Source organism: Pollicipes pollicipes, unplaced genomic scaffold (assembly GCF_011947565.3).
Source record: "Pollicipes pollicipes isolate AB1234 unplaced genomic scaffold, Ppol_2.1 Scaffold_1600;HRSCAF=1878_pilon_pilon_pilon, whole genome shotgun sequence".
NCBI classification, from domain to species: domain Eukaryota; kingdom Metazoa; phylum Arthropoda; class Thecostraca; order Pollicipedomorpha; family Pollicipedidae; genus Pollicipes; species Pollicipes pollicipes.
The window spans coordinates 8896994-8916721 of NW_023595962.1; the positions used below are offsets into that span (position 1 = coordinate 8896994).

Here is a 19728-nt window from a genome sequence, read left to right on the forward strand (position 1 = left end):
TCTGCAGAGGCGTAATTAGTGATTCCAGGATGGAGAGACATGCCGCTGAAGGGAGAGGTAAACAGCGCACAGAGACGGAGTCTACAAATCACTACCATATTCCTTTTCCCGGATTCCAGCAAAGGCACTTCACCTAATATGATTGATTTAAGGATGGGAAGCTGGTCATCCTCTTGTGCCTCTCTCCGCACCATAATGGCGCCGATGCTCCCCGCATACAGGAGCAAGTTTGCGCTTCCGGTTGCTTCCACGGCCAAAATAGCTCAGTTGGAAGAGCGTTAGACTGAAGATCTTAAGGTCCCTGGTTCGATCCCGGGTTTCGGCAGTGGTTATAACTTAGAGTCAGCGAAACTCAGATGTGTATTCTACCACAGCAGCAGGACGATACGAGAGCCGGCCAATGACTCTAAAAGCCATAGCGCTATCGCTGGTTGCAGCTTTAGTGCTGCAGCGGGAAGATGTTCTCGGACAATTGCAATCTTAACACACCTTATGACCGGGTTGTGGGCAACTATTTATGCGGCATGAGACCAAGGTCATAAACGAGAGTTAGAACGGTCAGGTAATTGTCCTTTCATCTTTGTTTAACGTTAGCGATATTCCGGGCCGCCCCTCAGCATTCCGTGTAGCGTTAAGCGCTCCGCCGCGCATTCAAGTCTCGGCAACAGTGACGTCACGCTAACGTTAAGCAAAAATAAGGTGATAGCCACCGGACAGTTTTACCTCTCTCACATGACAATGGCCCATGGCTACATTGCTGGCCCACTCAGTTGTCAGCAGGCGAGTAGCAAGTTGTGTGATCGTGGATGTCATATATCTTTTTTCCACAGAGCTGACCCTCGTACCGACCTGCCACTTTGGTAGAATTCACGTCTAGATTTTGCTGGGGTTGATTGAAAACCACTGCCAAAACCCGGGATCGAACCAGGGACCTTTAGATCTTCAGTCTAACGCTCCCCCAACTGAGCTATTTCGGCCACGAAACCAACCGGAAGCGCTGATGTGCTTCCGTAGGAGCATCGCCGTTATTACGGCGTAGAGAAGGGTGGAAGGAGATGGCCAACTTCCCAACTTTGAGATTAAGAATATTATGCGCAAAAATGTGCATGCAATCCCAAACAAAAGGTACAAGGTAGTGACTGGATAGACTCCAGCTCTGCAAGATATTTTCCCCTTCCCTAGCGACATGTTTCCCCAGCCTAGAATCACTGGTGGTACCGCTGCAGGGGATAAGTGAGACCAAATAGGTGGCCTGCCCATTAGCAAATGCGTCTCACTTGGCGTTGGGCGTCTTATTTAGGCGTGCACTCACTTTTTTGTTCGCAGGGTTTTGGTAACCCCACGGCATAAGTGACATGGTCTTCTTTTGTTTTCTTACTTGGCATAACCATTAGCAAACTTAAGAACAACAGCGAACTGCGCCTGATTTAAAGGACCATTCCGATATCAGAGCGCATCTAAGAAGATGTGTGTGTGTGTGTGTCCCGACATCCCCGTTCTGCGAATGGGTTTGTTGGCACTCATGCGCACTGGAATTACTTGTCACGTGCTTTTGAACGTAGGCACAGCCCACATTTTCATTATGATGCTTCGACTGTTAGAACGCATCACGCCTGCTTTCAGCTTTGTGCCTGGAGCCATATATGCTAAAAATGCGGTGCGCAAATCGGCTTCCGGAGTGAAATTGCATCCTTTTTTGATTTATCTAACAACAGTTGATGCGTTTTGCTTCTGTCTATCCTGTTCTCACAGCAATTCAGATTTCATACCAAAGTACGTTGCTGTTGAGGTGTTGAAGAATGCAGGACCGAAACGAGTGCTAGGAGAAAAGTGAATGTCCTCGTTAAGTCTGGTTATTCTAGTTGTCGTCTGTTCAGCGACGTTGAAAGCAGTGAAGAATACTGAAGCAAATCTCAGAAGGTTTTGCGGCATAACTAGTGTGTTTGTATCTATATTTGTGACAAATGTGCCTGTTTGGATGGGAAACCTTAACAGCCACTTTAAAAAATTCAGTAGTGACGCTCTCACATCTTCCATCCCGCAACTTTTGCTTCTGAATGTGATGAATGAATCGGAACCAGGTTATAAAGTGGTGTCGTCATAAAAAGCACTCACGCAATAACTAGCGAACGGAACTTCTGGATATCAACACGCGATGAGATTGTTTGGGCCAAAAAAGGAAAACAAAAATTTAGAATTGCTTGCCAATCCAACTTGATTTGTAAGTTTGTTCATTTTTGAAAAACCAAGTCACAGTCTTTGCAGGTCGCCAACATTTATAGGGTTAAAAAGGAGCAATTGCTAGCCATTACTACAATACCGTGTGACTCTAGCTAAAAATTGGAATGCATGAAAAATACGTGTACATGCAAACGAAGACAAGTCAACAGGCATTACGCATCACGCTTCATTCAGACACGCGAGCGATTTAAAGTAACCGGACATCACGCATCACGCAGCATTTGTACATGCAAGCGATTTAACTTAAACCGTAATCGCGTATCACGCGTCAGGCATCACCCATTCATGTAAACAATTTCAAAATAGCACGCATCATACAACAAAGCGTTTACAAGAATAGATTCACGCCTTTCCTGCCTGGCTGGTCCTGTGCGCAGGATGAAATCCAGGGAAGTATGAACCCTATGCCCATTTTAGAGCTAAAAGTCATCTACATAACACAGAACTTTCCCGGCAGGAAAATAGGTGAATCTATTTTTGTAAAACGTCAGTGACCAGACCTTAGCACGCGCTTGGCTGGGCGTGGGTGTCAAATTGCCCCACCCCGAAAGGTTTTTCCATAGTGGTTTCCAAACGGCGTGGCATAGTCGCACCAAATCCTGTATGGTTGTAGACAATTAAATAGCGAATCGTTTGACACAAAAATACATTTATCTTCTAAGGTCGCTGACCTATGGCAGGTCAAAGTCAGGACATAGTTTCAGCGAAGGCTATTTCTAGAGAACTATCCAATCTGATACAATAACCGAGTGTTTCACGATGCCATACATCTCTGAGATGCTTTCTTAAGCACCACAAATATTGAATGAGCAAATGATGTTGACATAAGGTCAGGTATGAAGGTCAGACCAAGGTCAAAGCCAACCTGATCTATTACTCTAGGGCTTGCTGTATGGGATAGTTTGTGGTGCTCATCTCAAATGTATGGACGGCAGGAAACACATTATACATCTTCCATTCACCTCTTAGAAGTTAGAACAGGTCATTGACCTAAGACGACTCGGGTCGACATTTTGTTTTAGGAACACACTGCCTAGCGTAATCTTTGTCACTTATTCAAATGCAAAACTCAGAGCGACCTGGCATGACTTTGATCGCCACGACCTTTAAAAGGTCAATCAATGTCACTGACCTTAAATGGGATTGTGACCTTTTGCTTAGAAACAATTGCCGAGCTTCTGGGCGCACTTCAGAGACCAACCTGGAATTCGACATTGTTTGACCTTATTTGACCTAAAGGTCATAACCTAGGCAGCTAAAACTTTGAACTAAATAAGCTCACGTGGAGGTCAAGATACCCTGCAATTTTAGTGTTTGTAGCTTTCTTGATTCCCGAGATCCCGGGGGAGGGGTCAAATTGCCCCCCGCCACCCGTGCCAGGGGTATCTAGCCGGCCACCCGGGCGCGTATTGACATACAGGGCTCATCCTGACCGGTCATGCGAATGTGATGGGTGCTTTGATGTGTGATGTGTGCTAGCTTAAACCATTTATAGGTATGAGTGGTGTCTGACGTGTGATGCGCGGTGCCTGTTCAAATGAGATTGTTTGCATGCGTAGCTGACGCGTGATATGTGGTGGATGTTTACTTGCATTCGTTTGCATGTAAGCAGGCGTAGCATTTTTCGCGCATTTAAATTATCAGTCAGATATGCAACACATCGTAGTAATGGCTAACAGTTACCCCTTGTGTAATCCCCTGAATGTTGGTGACCTGTAAAACTGTGGCTCCCTGCTTATAAAAATAACTAAAAATAAACAAATCGATTACACTCGGCAGGCAGTTTTGAAGCTTAAACATAACACTGATGCTGGTTTCTGTAGCAACATGTTGCCGAAGCATCAACGCATCTATCTCTCCGTTCGCCTGTTTTGTCAGAGGAATTATGGTAATCCCACTGCCTTCGAAAGTGCATATTGCTCCTTGCAAATACCCAGAAAAGCTTACGTAAATAAAAGCAAGCATTAGAGTGATATGTTCATTAAACATTCCTGCACTTCCGGGGATGCATGGAAAACATGGCAAGCTCTTAAAAATTCAAAGCAAAATAGATGCTGCTCAAACTAGGAATAGTCAGGGAATGATGAAGCAGTTACAGATGATCAGGATATGGCAGAGTCATTAAATTGTTTCGTTGCTGAGATTGGGCAAACGTTAAAAGGGAAAGCTTCTTAAGCTGTCATTTCTCCCTCTCTAGCTCATCCTAAGTGTGGGAAATTCAGTAAATCTACCACCTACCAGAGGCGGGAAGTACATTCTTGTTAGAAATGGATGATGCAATATCGGACCTAGCCCGGGCAATACAAATAAAAATATATAACTTATTTTATACGATAATGCTCAGGCCATTCTCTATCTTTTGGACAGCTATTAATCATTGTGAAGATTTCCCCTTACAAGGGTAGAGCACCTATCTTATCTCACTATCTCCTGCAGTGGCGTCACCGGTGATTCTGGACTGGGGGAACATGTCGCTGGGGGTGAGGAAAATGTTGCTGGGGGAGGGACAAAATGACGTGTAGAGCCGCTCTACAATGCCACTACATTGTCCCTTTTTCCAGGTTCCATGGAGGCTGCGACGCATACTGTTTTACTTTTTTAAATACATGCTTACTTGATAGCCGGCTAGATAACCTTGGCTCGGGTGGGTAGGGGTCAATTTGACAGCGCCTGGGATCTCGGGGACTAAGAGAGCTAGACACCAAATTTACAGGTTAGCGTCAACTGCACGTGAACTCACTTAGGTCAAATACTTAATTTCAAGGTTGGGAAGCTGGCCACCCCTTCCCGCCCTTCTCCCCACCGTAATAACGCCGCTCCTCCCCCATACAGGAGCATATCAGCGCTTCCGGCTGCATTCCTAGCCGAAATAGCTCAGTCGGAAGAGCGTTAGACTGAAGGTATAAAGGTCCCTGGTTCGATCCCGGGTTTCGGCAGTGGCTTTAAGCAAAACTCTCAAAACCCAGATGTGTATTCTACCACAGTGGCAAGACGGTACGAGGGCCGGTCTATGGCTCCCAATAGCCGTAGCGCTATCGCTCGTTGCAGCTTAAGTGTTGCAGTGGGAAGATGATCTTGGACAGTTACGATCCTACTGTAACTTGTGACCGGGTTATGGGGAACTGTTTATGCCGGATAAAACCGATGCCATAAAATATAGTCAGAACCATCCGGTAATTCTCACTTCGCCTTTGCTTGACGTTAGCGATGCTCCGATTGCCCCTCCGCCGCATTCAAGTCTTGGCAACAGTGACGTCATGCTAAGGTTAAGCAAGTATGAAGTGGTAATGGCTCTACCTCTTTTATATGGCCTTGACCTTATGTGGTTTATCAACCTGCTAACAAGCGGGCCACAAGCTGTGCGAGGATCGTGGATGTCAGATATCTTCGCCCTACTGCAACACTACAGCTATATCTAGCGATAACGCTATGGCTATTAGAGCCATAAGCTGAACCCTGTACCATCCTGCCACTGTGATGGAGTCCACATCTGGGTGTTTCCGAGCTTAATTTAAAACCACTGCCGAAACCCGGGATCGAACCAGGGACGTTTAGATCTTCAGTCTAACGCTCTCCCAACTGAGCTATTTCGGCCCAGAAAACAACCGGAAGGTCTGATATTCTCCTGTATGGAGGGGCATCAACGTTATTGCGATAGGGAGAAAGACGGGGAGAAGTGGCCAGCTTCTCAATATTCAAATCAAGAACATTATGCGCGGCAACTTCCATGGAATCTGGAACAACAGAGACAGGGTACTGATGTGGTAGACTCCGGCTTTGCACATTGTTTGCCCTTCCCCCAGCGACATGTCTCCCCAGTCTGGAATCACCAGTGACGCCACTGCAGAGGATAAGTGAAATGAGATAGGTGTTCTTATCTTGCACGCGGCGAGCAAAGGTGCCTCACTTGGTGTCGGACGTCTCCTTTAGGCGTTGGCTCATTTTTTGCTCGCAGGATTCCATCTCCTGTCAAGCATAGATTCAGCATCACATTTTCCAAGAACAAGTTACGAGCACCGTGTACATTTCTCGAGCATGAAGCCTAAGGCGAGGAAATGTCGGCTTTTTGCGATGTTTGGGGAGGAGGGCTTTAGCGTGATGACCACGAATGTGCCTCAGAGCACCGTTCTAGGGCTGGGAATGGTTGGCTGGTGCCCGGCACCAGCTCGCATGCCTTTAACGCGGCCCGCTATTTGTTAAGTACAACCGGCCAGGTATCGTCACCTCAGCTGCTGCTGCCGTGGGATCAGAGCTGCTTCAGATCCAGCCGTCGGTTGGGCGATACCCACACAATGCATCTCCAGACACATGGGCGACCGTGCGACATCACCCCCCAGGCGTCAGGCGTTCTGTGGTCCCGTGCGCGCTGGCGGGGTTATGGGCGCCTAGTGGCCCGGTCCCCACAAGACAGTTCAACACTCGCTAACCACGGAGGCAAGGGGACCGGCGGACGGCACTCCGGGCGGTCACCATCCAGTAATATTGGCCGGTACTGGTGGATGGACCGCCGATCGGTAGACGGCCTGGTGACAGTAGACCAGTAGGTGAGATTGTGATGCCGTCGAGCTACCACAGGTGGGCGTACGTGCGATACCGCCCACCAGAGGTCTGTTGTCTTTTTATAGCCTGAGTTAAAACCCGAGGGTACGAGTGTCTAAACAGCCTTAAGTGTGTGTGCCCTATGGCTGTCTTTGGTATGCATGATAATGTCCCACGGCTCACAATGATATTGTCTCATACTGTCTCTCGCAAAACACCAACGTGAGGTGATTGTTTACCAAAACTCATGCGAGGCTAATGAAGGCATCATTGTTCAGAGTTCTTTACAACTTAACATGAGGAGTTGTGCGGTGCGTGTAACTCATCTCACACAATGTTTTTTCCCTGACCCGCGGGTCACGAGATATACCACCAGGCATCGTTCATGCTTGAACAAACGAAGCGTTGTTCTGAACGCCGAAACACTAATACAGACGCAGAATAGTACAATAGCGAGACGTCAACATGTGCATGCATGCTGAATATAACTTTTTCAGCATATCACATGGCCAAACGGCATGCGATGGAATTGGAGAGCCGGTACATCGTGTCCCTATAGTAAAGGGAGTCTCCAAAGACATGGCGTTGTATGCCTGGAGCACACCGTAATGGGCTGCAGGTTGACTGCAATGTCTGGAGTGGTCGGTGTGGGCCTGCCTATGTTTGGTGGCCGCAATGGGTCCGCAGTTACCGCCCAACGACACGTCCAGAAAGCTCATCGACGCCTAGTTTGGTGGTATCGGTCTAGTTTCTTTCCCTCTAGTTTTCCATGTCTAGTTTGGTGGTAAGTTTTAGTGCTGGGGCTCAATCTTACTAGTTTTTTTTAGTTGCAGCAGGCACTAATGTCCATTGAGAAATCCACACGGATTTCATCGCCGTTGCGGCAGTATAGTAACAACAGTTACGGTACTATTCAAATGTTTTCTTTGGAGGCTTGTCACCGACAGTGCTGTTATTATATCATGATATGTGTATACATAAATGCATACACATGCACACACACACACACACACACACACATATATATATATATATATATATATATATATATATATATATATATATATATATATATATATATATATGTGATCTCCTCTGATCAGGTCGCTTTTTAGTTCATCCGTAGAATTGTGCATGATAAGCAGAACCAATTTCCGTCGTTCAGGATGACTGTATTTTTGTGTTGTAATCTTCTCTGTCTAGGATGACAATAGCAGGCTTGTAACTACTTGGTATCACAATGTGCTCGTTCTGCCTTACATCGCTGGCGTCACGCCGCAGACGGGGTGAGAGCGATTTGTTCCCCTATACGCTCCCCATCGTACCGTCTGTTATGAAAATATACTGAAACCTAGGATTGGTGTCGATCTTTTGCTGTTTTTTTTCTTGCGTTGTTACTTCAAGATGCAGATGGAATGTTGGATGTTGGATGTCTGGAAATGTCTGGACGCTGAAAGTCTTTTCTGCAAGGGTCTACATAAAAGGAAGGTAGGAACAGAGCCTGGGTGAAATTTGGCACGATGTTATAGATGGAGCACGGCAGTTGCAACGCGGCCTTTGTTACAATTTCCAGCATTTGTCATGTGCGTACTTTGAAATTTTCAAACGAAACCTGACAAGCATCGACATTGCAAACAAGGCAACGACGCTGGAGTTATGGGCAGCTATTAAACTGGTGCCTCCAAGTTGGTTCACACGCGTCGATAACCGCCCCACCATCCCACCCACAGCACGCTAGGACCGACTGATCCAAGGCCCTAGAACAGAAGGTATAACCGTCCGGCCAAATGCCGCTGCTTTGACTGATGACGTCACAAGTGTAATCGGCACGTAGTGGTCAACGGCGGATACATGCTAGCCGCAGTTCACTTGGTTAAATTGAAGCAGTTCCAAGACTGGAAGTCGTTAAATATCTTTGGTTGGATCATAACAGGACCACCTCTTTTCCGAACAGGCCATAATATCAGCTGCAAGGCTTGTTAATCATTAATTGGCTGGCGTCCCAACCGAGCGCTTCGGTCCGGAAAGCCGGGAGACAAAACTGTCACAAAGCTTTTTCGGGAACTCATTGCCGAAGTTGGAAATAGGGGGAGGGAGAGAGAGAGAGAGAGAGAGAGAGAGAGAGAGAGAGAGAGAGAGAGGAGAGTAGAGACGAGAGCTGAGTAGGAGGAGAGAGAGAGAGAGAGAGAGTAGATAATACTATATATATGTATATATATATATATATATATATATATATATATATATATATATATATATACCTATATTCATACATGTAAACGGTAAAAGTTAATGAGCGTGTCTTAAAGAACCAAAAATTATAAATCATACTGACATGAAGGGTCAAGGTCTGGGCAGAGGCTTGCAGACCCCCGTTACATGTTTGCAAGGGCTTAAGTATATGCCCTTTGGCATTTTGAGGATGCTGGGTTACGAACTTGTAGATGCCACGACGGGGTCAGATCAAGGCCATTCCATAGGTTAGTGTGATAATTTGGTGTATTTATGCGGCCATTGATTCAAAATATTTCCACATCCATTTGGTTTGCGCTATGCAGCTTATGCACCAGCGACAATTTTGTTCTGGTCAGTACATAGTCGGATGTAGGTAGGATGCACAAAATGAGGTCATAAGAGGTCAACATGACACGCAGTAAGCTAGTCATGTCATACATGCTTCCGGATTGTTTATCCATCTGGGATTAATCAGGGGAATGATAAAGCAGTTACATATGATCAGGATATAACAGTCATTCAATTGTTTCCCTACTGAGATTGGGAAAACGTTCAAGAGCAAAGTTTCTGAAATCGTCATTTTTTCCTCTCTAGCTTATCTCAAATGTGGAAAATGAAGTAGATCTACCACCTACCAGTGGAGGAAAGTCTGTTCTTTTTAGAAATGGACGATACAGTATGGGATCTAGGGTGGGCAATATAAGTACAAGATATGAAACTTATTTTATATGATAATACTCTGAGCAATCTTCATCTTTTCAACAGCTGCCAAACATTGTGGAGATTTTTGCATACAAAAGAAGAGCAACTATCTCACCTCACTGTCTCCTGCAGTGGTGTCACCAGTGATCCTGGACTGGGGGAACATGTCGATGGGGGAGTGGAAAATAGCATGTAGAGCCGGAGTCTACGAAATCGCCATATTGTCCCTTTTCTTCTGGATTGCACGCAGGTTTTGCGCATAATGTTCTTAATTTCAAGGTTGGGACACTGGTTACTCCTTCCCGCCCTTCTCCCTATCGGAATAACGCCGCTGGTCCTCCATAAAAGAACATATCAGCGCTTCCTGTCGCCTTCGCGGCCGAAATAGCTCAGTTGGGAGAGCGTTAGACTGAAGATCTAAATGTCCCGGGTTTCGGCAGTGGTTTCAACTTAGACCGAGCAAAACCCAGATGTGTATCCTACGACAATGGCAAGACGGTACGAGAACCGGGGAATGGCTCCCAATAGCCGTAGGGCTATCGCTCTTTGCAGCGTAAGGATTGTAGTGGGAAGTTGATTTGGACAATTACGATCCTAATTTATCTTGTGATCGGTTTGTGGGCAACTGTTTATGCCGCATGAAACCAAGGCCATAAAGAAGAGTTGGAACCGTCCGGTAATTCTCACTTCACCTTTGCTTAACGCCAGCGATACTTTGGTTGCTCCTCAGCCGCATTTTCGGCAACAGTGGCGTCATGCCTTCTTCCCACTTCAACACTGCAGTTACATCTAGCGGTAACGCTATTGCTATTAGAGCCATAGGCTGACCCTTGTACCGTCCTGCCACTGTGATGGAGTCCGCATCTGAATGCTGCTGAGCTTAATTTAAAACCGTTGCCGAAACCCGGGATCGAACCAGGGACATTTAGATCTTCAGTCTAACGCTCTCCCAACTGAGCTATTTCGGCGGCGAAAACAACTGGTAGCTCTGATATTCTCCTGTATGGAGGGGCATCAGCGTTATTGCGATAGGGAGAAGGACGGGGAGGGGTGGCCAGCTTCCCAATCTTCAAATCAAGAACATTATACGCAGAAACCTCCATGGAATCGGGAGCAACAGAGACAGGGTACTGATGTGGTGGACTCCGGTTTTACACACTATTTGCCCTTCCCCCAGCAACATGTTTCCCCAGTCTAGAATCGCTGGTGACGTCAGTATAGGGGATGAGTGAGATGGGGTAGGTGTTGTAATCTTGTATGCGGCGAGCAAGGGCGTCTCACTTGCCGTCGACCGTCTCATTTAGGCGTTGCCTCATTTTTTTGCCCGCAGTATTCCATCTCCTGCCAAGCGTGGATCCAGCATCACATTTTCCAGTAACAAGTTATGAGCACCGTGTACATTTCTTGAGCATGAAGCCTGAGGCGAGGATATGTGAGCTTTTCGCGATCTTTCAGGAGCAGGCCTTTAATGTGGTTACCACATATGTGCCCCAGAGCACCGTTCTAGGACTGGGATTGGCTGACTGGTGCCCAGCACCAGTTCGCATGCCTTTAACGCGGCCCACTGTTTGGTAAGTACAACCGGCCGGGTATCGTCAGCTGCTGCTGCTGCCGTGGGATCAGAGCTGCTTCAGAACCAGCCGTCGGTTGGACGATAACCACACAATGCACCTCCAGACGCATGGGCGACCGTGTGGCATCGCCCTCTAGAGGCGTCAGGCGTTCTGTGGGTCCGAGCGGGCTTGCGGGGTTATGGGCGTCTAGTGTCCCGGTCCCCACAAGTCGGTTCACACTCGCTAACCACGGAGTCAAGGGGACCGGCGGACGGCCAGCCGGGCGGCCGCCATCCAGTAACAATGAATTGGCCTGTACTGGCAGATGGACCCCCGATCGGTAGACGGCCTGATGACGGTAGATCGGCAGGTGAGATGCTGGTGTCGTCGAGCTGTCGCGGGTGGGCGTACGTACGATACCGTCCACCAGAGGTAGGTCTTCCTGTCTTCTTACAGCCTTGAGTTAAAACCCGAGGGTACGAGTGCCCAAACAGTCTTAAGTGTTCCTTATGGTTGTCCTCGGTATAACTAATGGTTTCCCGCGGCTCATAATGGTATTGTCTCATACTGTCACTTGGAAAACACCAACGTTAGGTGATTGTTTACCAGCATCCATGCGAGGGTAATGAACGCATTATCGTTTATATTTTTTACAACTTGACATGAGGAGTTGTGCTTTGCGTGTAGCTCATCTGGCACAGAATTATTTCTCTGGCACACGGGTCACGAGATATATCCCCAGGCATTGTTCGTTGTTGACCTGACGAAATTTTGTTGTGAACACCGGAGCACCAATACAGACGCAGAATAGTACAATAGCGAGATATAAATATGCATATGCACGCTGAATATAACTTTTTCGGCATATCTCATGGCCGAACGCCATGCGACAGAATTGGGGTGACGGTACACCGTGTCCCTAGAGTGAAGCGAGGCCCGAGAGACCCGGCCTTGTAGGCCTGGGGCATACCGTCATGGAGTGCAGGTTGACTGCAACGTCTGGAGTGGTCGATGTGGGCCTGCCTATGTCTGGTGGCCGCAATGGGTCCGCAGTTACCGCCCAAGGACACGTCCGCAAAGCTCATCGACGCCTAGTTTGGTGGAAGTGGGCTAATTTTGTTCTTTCTAGTCTTCTTTGTCTAGTTTGGTGGTAAGTTTTAGTGCTGAGACTCGTTCTTATTGTTTTTTTTTAGTTGCAGCGGGCACTGGTGTCCATTAAGGCGTCTTCCCGGATTTCTTCGCCGTTGCGGCAGTATAGTAACAACAGTTGCAGTACTATTGAAATGTTCTCTTTGGAGGCTTGTCACCGACAATGCCATTATCATATTATGCTATGCGTATACATACATACATGCGCACACACACAAACACACACACACACACACACACACACACACACACACACACACACACACACACACACACACACACACACACACACACACACACACACACACACACACACACAAACACACACACACACACCGCAGTTCCCTTAGCTTTTTGAAACAGTTCTAAGACTGGAAGTCGTTAAATATCTTTGGTTAGATCATAACAGGACAATTTCTTTTCGAAAAAGGCCATGCTATCAGCTGCAAAAATATTAATCATTAATTGGCTGGCGTCCCAACCGAGCGCCTTAGTCTGGAAAGGCGGGAGACAAAACTGTCACAAAGCTTTTTCGGGAACTCATTGCCAAAGCTGGAAATATATATGCCAACAGAAAAAGTTAATGAGCACATTTTAGAGAAGCAACATTTCGACATCTTACTGACATGACGGGTTGAGGTCTGGACAAGGGCCTGCAGACCCCCGTTACATGGTTGCAGGGGCTGGGTCAAGCGAGGCGTTTCATTTCTTCAACAAGTATATACCCTTTGGCATTTTGAGGATGCCGTGTTACGAACTTGTAGATGCCGCAGTGGGGTCAGGTCAAGACCATTCCATAGGTTAGCGTGATAACTTGGTGTATTTATGCGACCAATGATTCAAAATATTTCCACATCCATTTTGCTCACGCTATGCAGCTTGGGCGCCAGCTACAATTTTGTCCTGGTCAGTACATAGTCGGATGGAGGTAGGATGCCAAAATGAGGTCATAAGAGGTCAACGTGACACGCAGTAAGCTAGTCATGTCATACATGCTTCCGGATTGCTCATTCATCTACGATTAGTCAGGGGAATGAGGAAGAAGTTACAGATAATCAGGATATAGCAGTCAAAAAGTTGTTTCCTTGCTGAGATTGGACAAACTTTAAAGGGCAAAGTATCTGAAGTCGTCATTTATTCCTCTCTAGCCCATCCTAAGTGTGGAAAAATGAAGTAAATCTACCACCTATCAGTGAAGGGAAGTCTATTCTTGTTAGAAATGAATGATGCAATATCGGATCTAGTGCGGACAATATGAATAAAGATATATAATTTAAGTTATGTGATAATACTCCGGGCATTCTTTATCTTTTCGACAGCTGCTATTCATTGTGGCGATTTCGCTTTACAAGAGTAGAACCTATTGTCTCGCTATATAGAACCTATTATCTCGCTATCTCCTCCAGTGGCATCACCGGTGATTCTAGGCTGGAAGAACATGTTGCTGGGGGAGGAAAATAGCGTGTAGAGCCGGTGTCTGCAAAATCACTACGTTGTCCCTTTTTCCGGGTTCCATGGAGGCTGCTTCACATAATGTTCTTAATTTAAAGGTTGGGAAGCTGCCCACCGTTTCCCGTCCTTCTCCCCACCGTAATAACGCCATTGGTCCCCATACAGGACCATATCAGCGCTTCCGGCTACCTTCGCGGCCGAAATAGCTCAGTTGGGAGAGCGTTAGACTGAAGATCTAAAGGTCCCTGGTTCGATCCCGGGTTTCGGCAGTGGTTTTAAGCAAAACTCAAAAGCCAGATGTGTATTCTACCACAGTGGCAAGACGGCACGAGAGCCGGTCTATGGCCCCCAGTGCTCGTGGCAGCTAAAGTGTTGCTCTGGAAAGATGATCTTGGACGATTATGATCCTATTTTAAATTGTGACTGGGTTATTGGCAACTGTTTATGCCCCATAAAACCAATGCCATAAAATATAGTTAGAACCGTCTGGTAATTCTCACTTTACCTTTCCTCGACGGTAGCCATGCTCCGATATCCCCTCAGTCGCATTCAAGTCTTGGCAACAGTAATGTTATGCTAGGGTTAAGAAAGTATGAGGTGAGAACGGCTCTACCTCATTTATGTGGTCTTGAGCTCATGCGGCTTAGCAAGTTTCTAACAAGCGGGTCACAAGCTGTGTGAGGATCGTGGATGTCAGATATCTTCGCCCTACTGCACCACTTCCGCTATATCTAGCGATAACGCCATGCCTCTTAGAGCCATAGACTGATCTTTGTACCGTACTGCCACTGTGATGGGGTCCACATCTGGATGTTGCTGAGCTTAATATAAAACCACTGCCGAAAGCCGGGATCGAACCAGGGACATTTCGATCTTCAGTCTAACGCTCTCCCAACTGAGCTATTTCGCAGGCGGAAGTGACCGGAAGCTCTGATGTGCATCTGTATGGCAAAGCATCAGCGTTATTGCGATAAGGAGAAGAGCGGGGAGGGGTGGCCAGGTCCCCAACCTTTAAATTAAGAACATTATGCTCAGCAGTCTCCATGGAATCTGGAACCATCGAGACCGTGTAGTGATGTGTTAGACTTCGGCTTTGTACATTATTTGCCCTTCCCCCAGCGACATGTTTCCCCAGTCTGGAATCACCAGTGACGTCAGCATAGGGGATGAGTAAGATGAGATAGGTGTTCTTATCTTGTACGCGGCGAGCAAAGGCGTCTCACTTGGCGTCGGACGTCTCATGTAGGCGTTGGCTCATTTTTTTTTTGCGCGCAGGATACCATCTCCTGTCAAGCATAGATCCAGCAGGACATTATCCAAGAACAAGCTACGAACACCGTGTACATTTCTTGAGCATGAAGCCTTTGCCGCGGATATGTGAGCTTTTTGCGATGTTTGAGGAGGAGGGCTTTAGCGTGGTCACCACGAATGTGCCCCAGAGCACCGATCTAGGACCGGGAATGGTTGACTGGTGCCCAGCACCAGTTCGCATGCCTTTAACGCGGCCCGCTGTTTGGTAAATACATACGGCCGGGAACCGTCAGCTCAGCTGCTGCTGCCGTGGGATCAGAGCTGCTTCAGAACCAGCCGTCGGTTGGACGAAACCCACACAATGCATCTCCAGACGCATGGGCGAACTTGCGTCTTCACCCTCTCGAGGCGCCAGGCGTTCTGTGGGCTCCGGAAGGCTGGCGGGGTTATGGGCGTCTAGTGGCCCGGTCCCCACAAGTCGGTTCACACTCGCTAACCACGGAGGCAAGGGGACCGGCGGACGGCACTCCGGGCGGTCACCATCCAGCAGTTCCATCTGGATGGCGAACAACGCCATCCATCCATCAGGCCGGTACTGGTGGATTGAACGCCGATCGGTAGACGGCCTGGTGACTGTAGATCAGTAGGTGAGATGGTGGTGTCGTCGAGCTACCACAGGTGGGCGTACGTGCGATACCGCCCACCAGGGGTCTCATGTCTTTGTATAGCCTAAGTTAAAACCCGAGGGTACGAGTATCTAAACAGCCTTAAGTGTGTGTGCCCTATGGCGGTGTTTGGTATGCATGATAATGTCCCACGGCTCACAATGATATTGTCTCGTACTGTCACTCTGAAAACACCAACGTGAGGTGATTGTTTACCAAAATTCATGCGAGGCTAATGAAGGCATCATTGTTCAGAGTTCTTTACAACTTAACATGAGGAGTTGTGCGGTGCGTGTAGCTCATCTGGCACAATGTTATTTCTCTGACCCATGGGTCACGAGATATACCACCAGGCATCGTTTATGCTTGACCTAACGAAGGGTTGTTCTGAACGCCGAAGCACCAATACAGACGCAGAACAGTACAAAAGCGAGACGTCAACATGTGAGTACATGCCGAACATAACGTTTTCAGCATTTTACATGGCCAAACGACATGTGACGGAATTGGGGAGACGGTACATCGTGTCCCTATAGTAAAGGGAGTCCCGAGAGACCCGGCCTTGTATGCCTGGGGTACACTGTAATGGACTGCAGCTTGACTACAATGTCTGGAGTGGTCGGCGTGGGCCTGCCTATGTTTGGTGGCCTCAATGGGTCCGCAGTTACCGCCCAACGACACGTCCGGAAAGCTCATCGACGCCTAGTTTGGTGGTATCGGTCTAGTTTCTTTCCCTCTAGTTTTCCATGTCTAGTTTGGCGGTAAGTTTTAGTGCTGGGGCTCATTCTTACTAGTTTTTTTTTTAGTTGCAGCAGGCACTAGTGTCCATTAAGAAGTCCACATGGATTTCTTCGCCGTTGCGGCAGTATAGTAACAACAGTAACGGGACTATTCAAATGTTCTCTTTGGAGGCTTGTCACCGACGGTGCTGTTACTATATCATGATATGTGTGTACATACATACATACGCATACACACATATATATATACATATGTACATGTATATATAATATGTATATATATATATATATATATATATATATATATATATATATTATCTCCTCTGATCAGGTCGTTTTTTAGTTCATCCGTAGAATTGTGCGTGATTAGCAGAACTTATTTCCGTCGTTCAGGATGACTGTGCATTTGTGTTGTAACCTTCTTTGGCTAGGATGACAATAGCAGGCTTGTAAGTACTTGGTGTCACAATGTGCTCGTTCTGCTTTACATCGCTGGCGTCACGCCGCAGACGGGGTGGCAGCGATTTTTCCCCTATACGCTCCTCGTCGTGCTGTCTGTAATGAAAATATGATGACACCTAGGATTGGTGTCCATCTTTTGCTGGTTTTTGTTTTTGCTTTGTTACTACAAGATGCAGATGGAATGTTGGATGTTGGATGTCTGGAAATGTCTGGATGCTGAAAGTCTTTTCTGCAAGGGCCTACATAAAAGGAAGATAGGAAGAGAGCCGGGATGAAATTTGGCACGATGTTTTAAATGGAGACCGGCAATTGCAACGCGACCTTTGTCCCAGCTTTCGTCATGTGCGTGCTTCGAAATTTCCACACGAAACCTGACAAGCATCGACATCGCAAACAAGGCAACGACGCTGGAGTTATGGGCAGCTATTAAACCGGTGCCCCCAAGTTGGTTTACACGCGTCGATAACCGCCCCACTGTCCCACCCCAGCACTCTAGGACCGACTGATCCAAGGCCCTAGAACAGAAGGCAAAACCGTCCGGCCAAATGCCGCTGCTTCGACTGATGACGTCATAGGTGTAATCGGTACGTAATGGTCAACGGCGGATACATGCTATCCGCAGTTCACTCGGTTAAATTGAAGCAGTTCTAAGACTGGGAGTTGTTAAATATCTTTGGTTGGATCATAACAGGACCATTTCTTTTCCGAACAGGCCATCATATCAGTTGCAGGTTTTATTAATCATTATTTGGCTGGCGTCCCAACCGAGTGCTTCGGTCTGGAAAGCCGGGAGACAAAACTGTCGCAAAGCTTTTATGGGAACTCATTGCCGAAGTTGGAAATATATATGTAAACAGAAAAAGTTAATGAGCGTATCTTGAAGAACCAAAAAATAGAACTCATACTGACATGAAGGGTCAAGGTCTGAGCAAAGGACTGCAGACCCCCGTTACATGCTCGCAAGGGCTGGTTCAAGTGAGACGTTTCATTCCTTCAACAAGTATATGCCCTTTGGCTACTTCAGGATGCTGGGTTACGAACTTGTAGATGCCACAATGGGGTCAGATCAAGGCCATTCCATAAGTTAGCATAATAATTTGGTGTCTTTGTTTGGCCATTGATTCAAAATATTTCCACACCCATTTTGCTCGCGCTATGGCGCTTAAGCGCCAGCTACAATTTTGTTCTGGTCAGTACATAGTCGGATGTAGGTAGGATGCTGATCCATCTAGGATTAATCAGGGGAATGATAAAGCAGTTACATATGATCATGATATAACAGAATCATTAAATTGTTTCCCTACTGAGATTGCACAAACTTTAGAGAACAAAGTTTCTGAAATCGTCATTTTTTCCTCTCTAACTTATCTCAAATGTGGAAAATGAAGTGAATCTACCACCTACCAGTGGATAAAAGTCTATTCTTTTTAGAAATGGACGACACAATATCGGATCTAGGGTGGACAATATAAGTACAAGATATATAACTTATTTTATAGGATAATACTCTGAGAATTCTTCATCCTTTCGATAGCTGCTAAACATTGTGGAGATTACGGCATACAAAAGAAGAACACCTATCTCACCTCACTATCTCCTGCAGTGGTGTCACCAGTGATCCTGGACTGGGGGAAACATTTCGATGGGGGAGCATGTAGAGCCGGAGTCTACCAAATCGCTATATTGTCGATTTTGTTCTGGATTGCGCGCAGGTTTTGCGCATAATGTTCTTAAGTTCAAGGCTGGGACACTGGTCACCCTATCCCGCTCTTTTCCCCACCGGAATATTTCCGCTGGTCCTCCATACAAGAGCATATCAGCGCTTCCCGTCCTCTTCGCGGCCGAAATAGCTCAGTTGGGAGAGCGTTAGACTGAAGATCTAAATGTCCCTGGTTCGATCCCGGGTTTCGGCAGTGGTTTTAACATAGACTGAGCAAAACCCAGATGTGTATTCTACGACAGTGGCAAGACGGTATGAGAGCCGGTCTATGACTCCCAATAGCCGTAGCGCTATCGCTCGTTGCAGCTTTAGGGTTGCAGTGGGAAGATGATTTTGGACGATTACGATCCTAATTTATCTTGTGACCGGTTTGTGGGCATCTGTTTATGCCACATGAAACCAAGACCATAAAAAAGTGTTAGAACCGTCCGGTAATTCCCACTTCACCTTTGCTTAACGTCAGCGATGCTTTGGTTGCTCCTCAGCCGCATTCTCGGCAACAGTGGCGTCATGCCTTCTTCCCACTTCAGCACTACAGTTATATCTAGCGGTAGCGCTATGGCTATTAGAGCCATAGACTGACCCTTGTACCGTGCTGCCATTGTGATGGAGTCCGCGCCTGAATGTTGCTGAGCTTAATTTAAAACCGTTGCCGAAACCCGGGATCGAACCAGGGACATTTAGATCTTCAGTCTAACGCTCTCCCAACTGAGCTATTTCGGCCGCAAAAACAGCCAGAGGCTCTGATATTCTCCTGTATGGAGGGGTGTCAGCGTTATTGCGATAAGGAGAAGGACGGGAGGGGTGGCCAGTGTCCCAATCTTCGAATCAAGAACATTATGCGCAGCAACCTCCATGGAATCCGGAACAACAGAGACAGGGTGCTGATGTGGTGGACTCCGGTTTTACGCACTATTTGCCCTTCCCCCAGCGACATGTTTCCCCAGTCTGGAATCACCAGTGACGCCACTGCAGGGGATAAGTGGGATGAGATAGGTGTTGTAATCTTGTATACGGCG

At 47.0% G+C, this 19728-nt stretch overlaps 9 non-coding genes across 9 annotated transcripts; 4 read left to right on the top strand and 5 right to left on the bottom strand.

The window, feature by feature from the left end:
- The first annotated feature begins 252 nt into the window (after positions 1 to 252).
- On the top strand, positions 253 to 325 carry TRNAF-GAA (transfer RNA phenylalanine (anticodon GAA)). Its single transcript has one exon. It is a non-coding gene; the product is annotated as a tRNA-Phe (tRNA).
- A 579-nt stretch (positions 326 to 904) lies between these two features.
- On the bottom strand, positions 905 to 977 carry TRNAF-GAA (transfer RNA phenylalanine (anticodon GAA)). Its single transcript has one exon. It is a non-coding gene; the product is annotated as a tRNA-Phe (tRNA).
- Positions 978 to 5104: 4127 nt separating this feature from the next.
- Positions 5105 to 5177, top strand: TRNAF-GAA (transfer RNA phenylalanine (anticodon GAA)). Its single transcript has one exon. It is a non-coding gene; the product is annotated as a tRNA-Phe (tRNA).
- A 585-nt stretch (positions 5178 to 5762) lies between these two features.
- TRNAF-GAA (transfer RNA phenylalanine (anticodon GAA)) lies at positions 5763 to 5835 on the bottom strand. The gene has a single exon. It is a non-coding gene; the product is annotated as a tRNA-Phe (tRNA).
- Positions 5836 to 10612: 4777 nt separating this feature from the next.
- TRNAF-GAA (transfer RNA phenylalanine (anticodon GAA)) lies at positions 10613 to 10685 on the bottom strand. Its single transcript has one exon. It is a non-coding gene; the product is annotated as a tRNA-Phe (tRNA).
- A 3382-nt stretch (positions 10686 to 14067) lies between these two features.
- On the top strand, positions 14068 to 14140 carry TRNAF-GAA (transfer RNA phenylalanine (anticodon GAA)). The gene has a single exon. It is a non-coding gene; the product is annotated as a tRNA-Phe (tRNA).
- A 568-nt stretch (positions 14141 to 14708) lies between these two features.
- Positions 14709 to 14784, bottom strand: TRNAF-GAA (transfer RNA phenylalanine (anticodon GAA)). The gene has a single exon. It is a non-coding gene; the product is annotated as a tRNA-Phe (tRNA).
- A 4045-nt stretch (positions 14785 to 18829) lies between these two features.
- TRNAF-GAA (transfer RNA phenylalanine (anticodon GAA)) lies at positions 18830 to 18902 on the top strand. The gene has a single exon. It is a non-coding gene; the product is annotated as a tRNA-Phe (tRNA).
- A 457-nt stretch (positions 18903 to 19359) lies between these two features.
- On the bottom strand, positions 19360 to 19432 carry TRNAF-GAA (transfer RNA phenylalanine (anticodon GAA)). The gene has a single exon. It is a non-coding gene; the product is annotated as a tRNA-Phe (tRNA).
- Between the last annotated feature and the right edge of the window lie 296 nt (positions 19433 to 19728).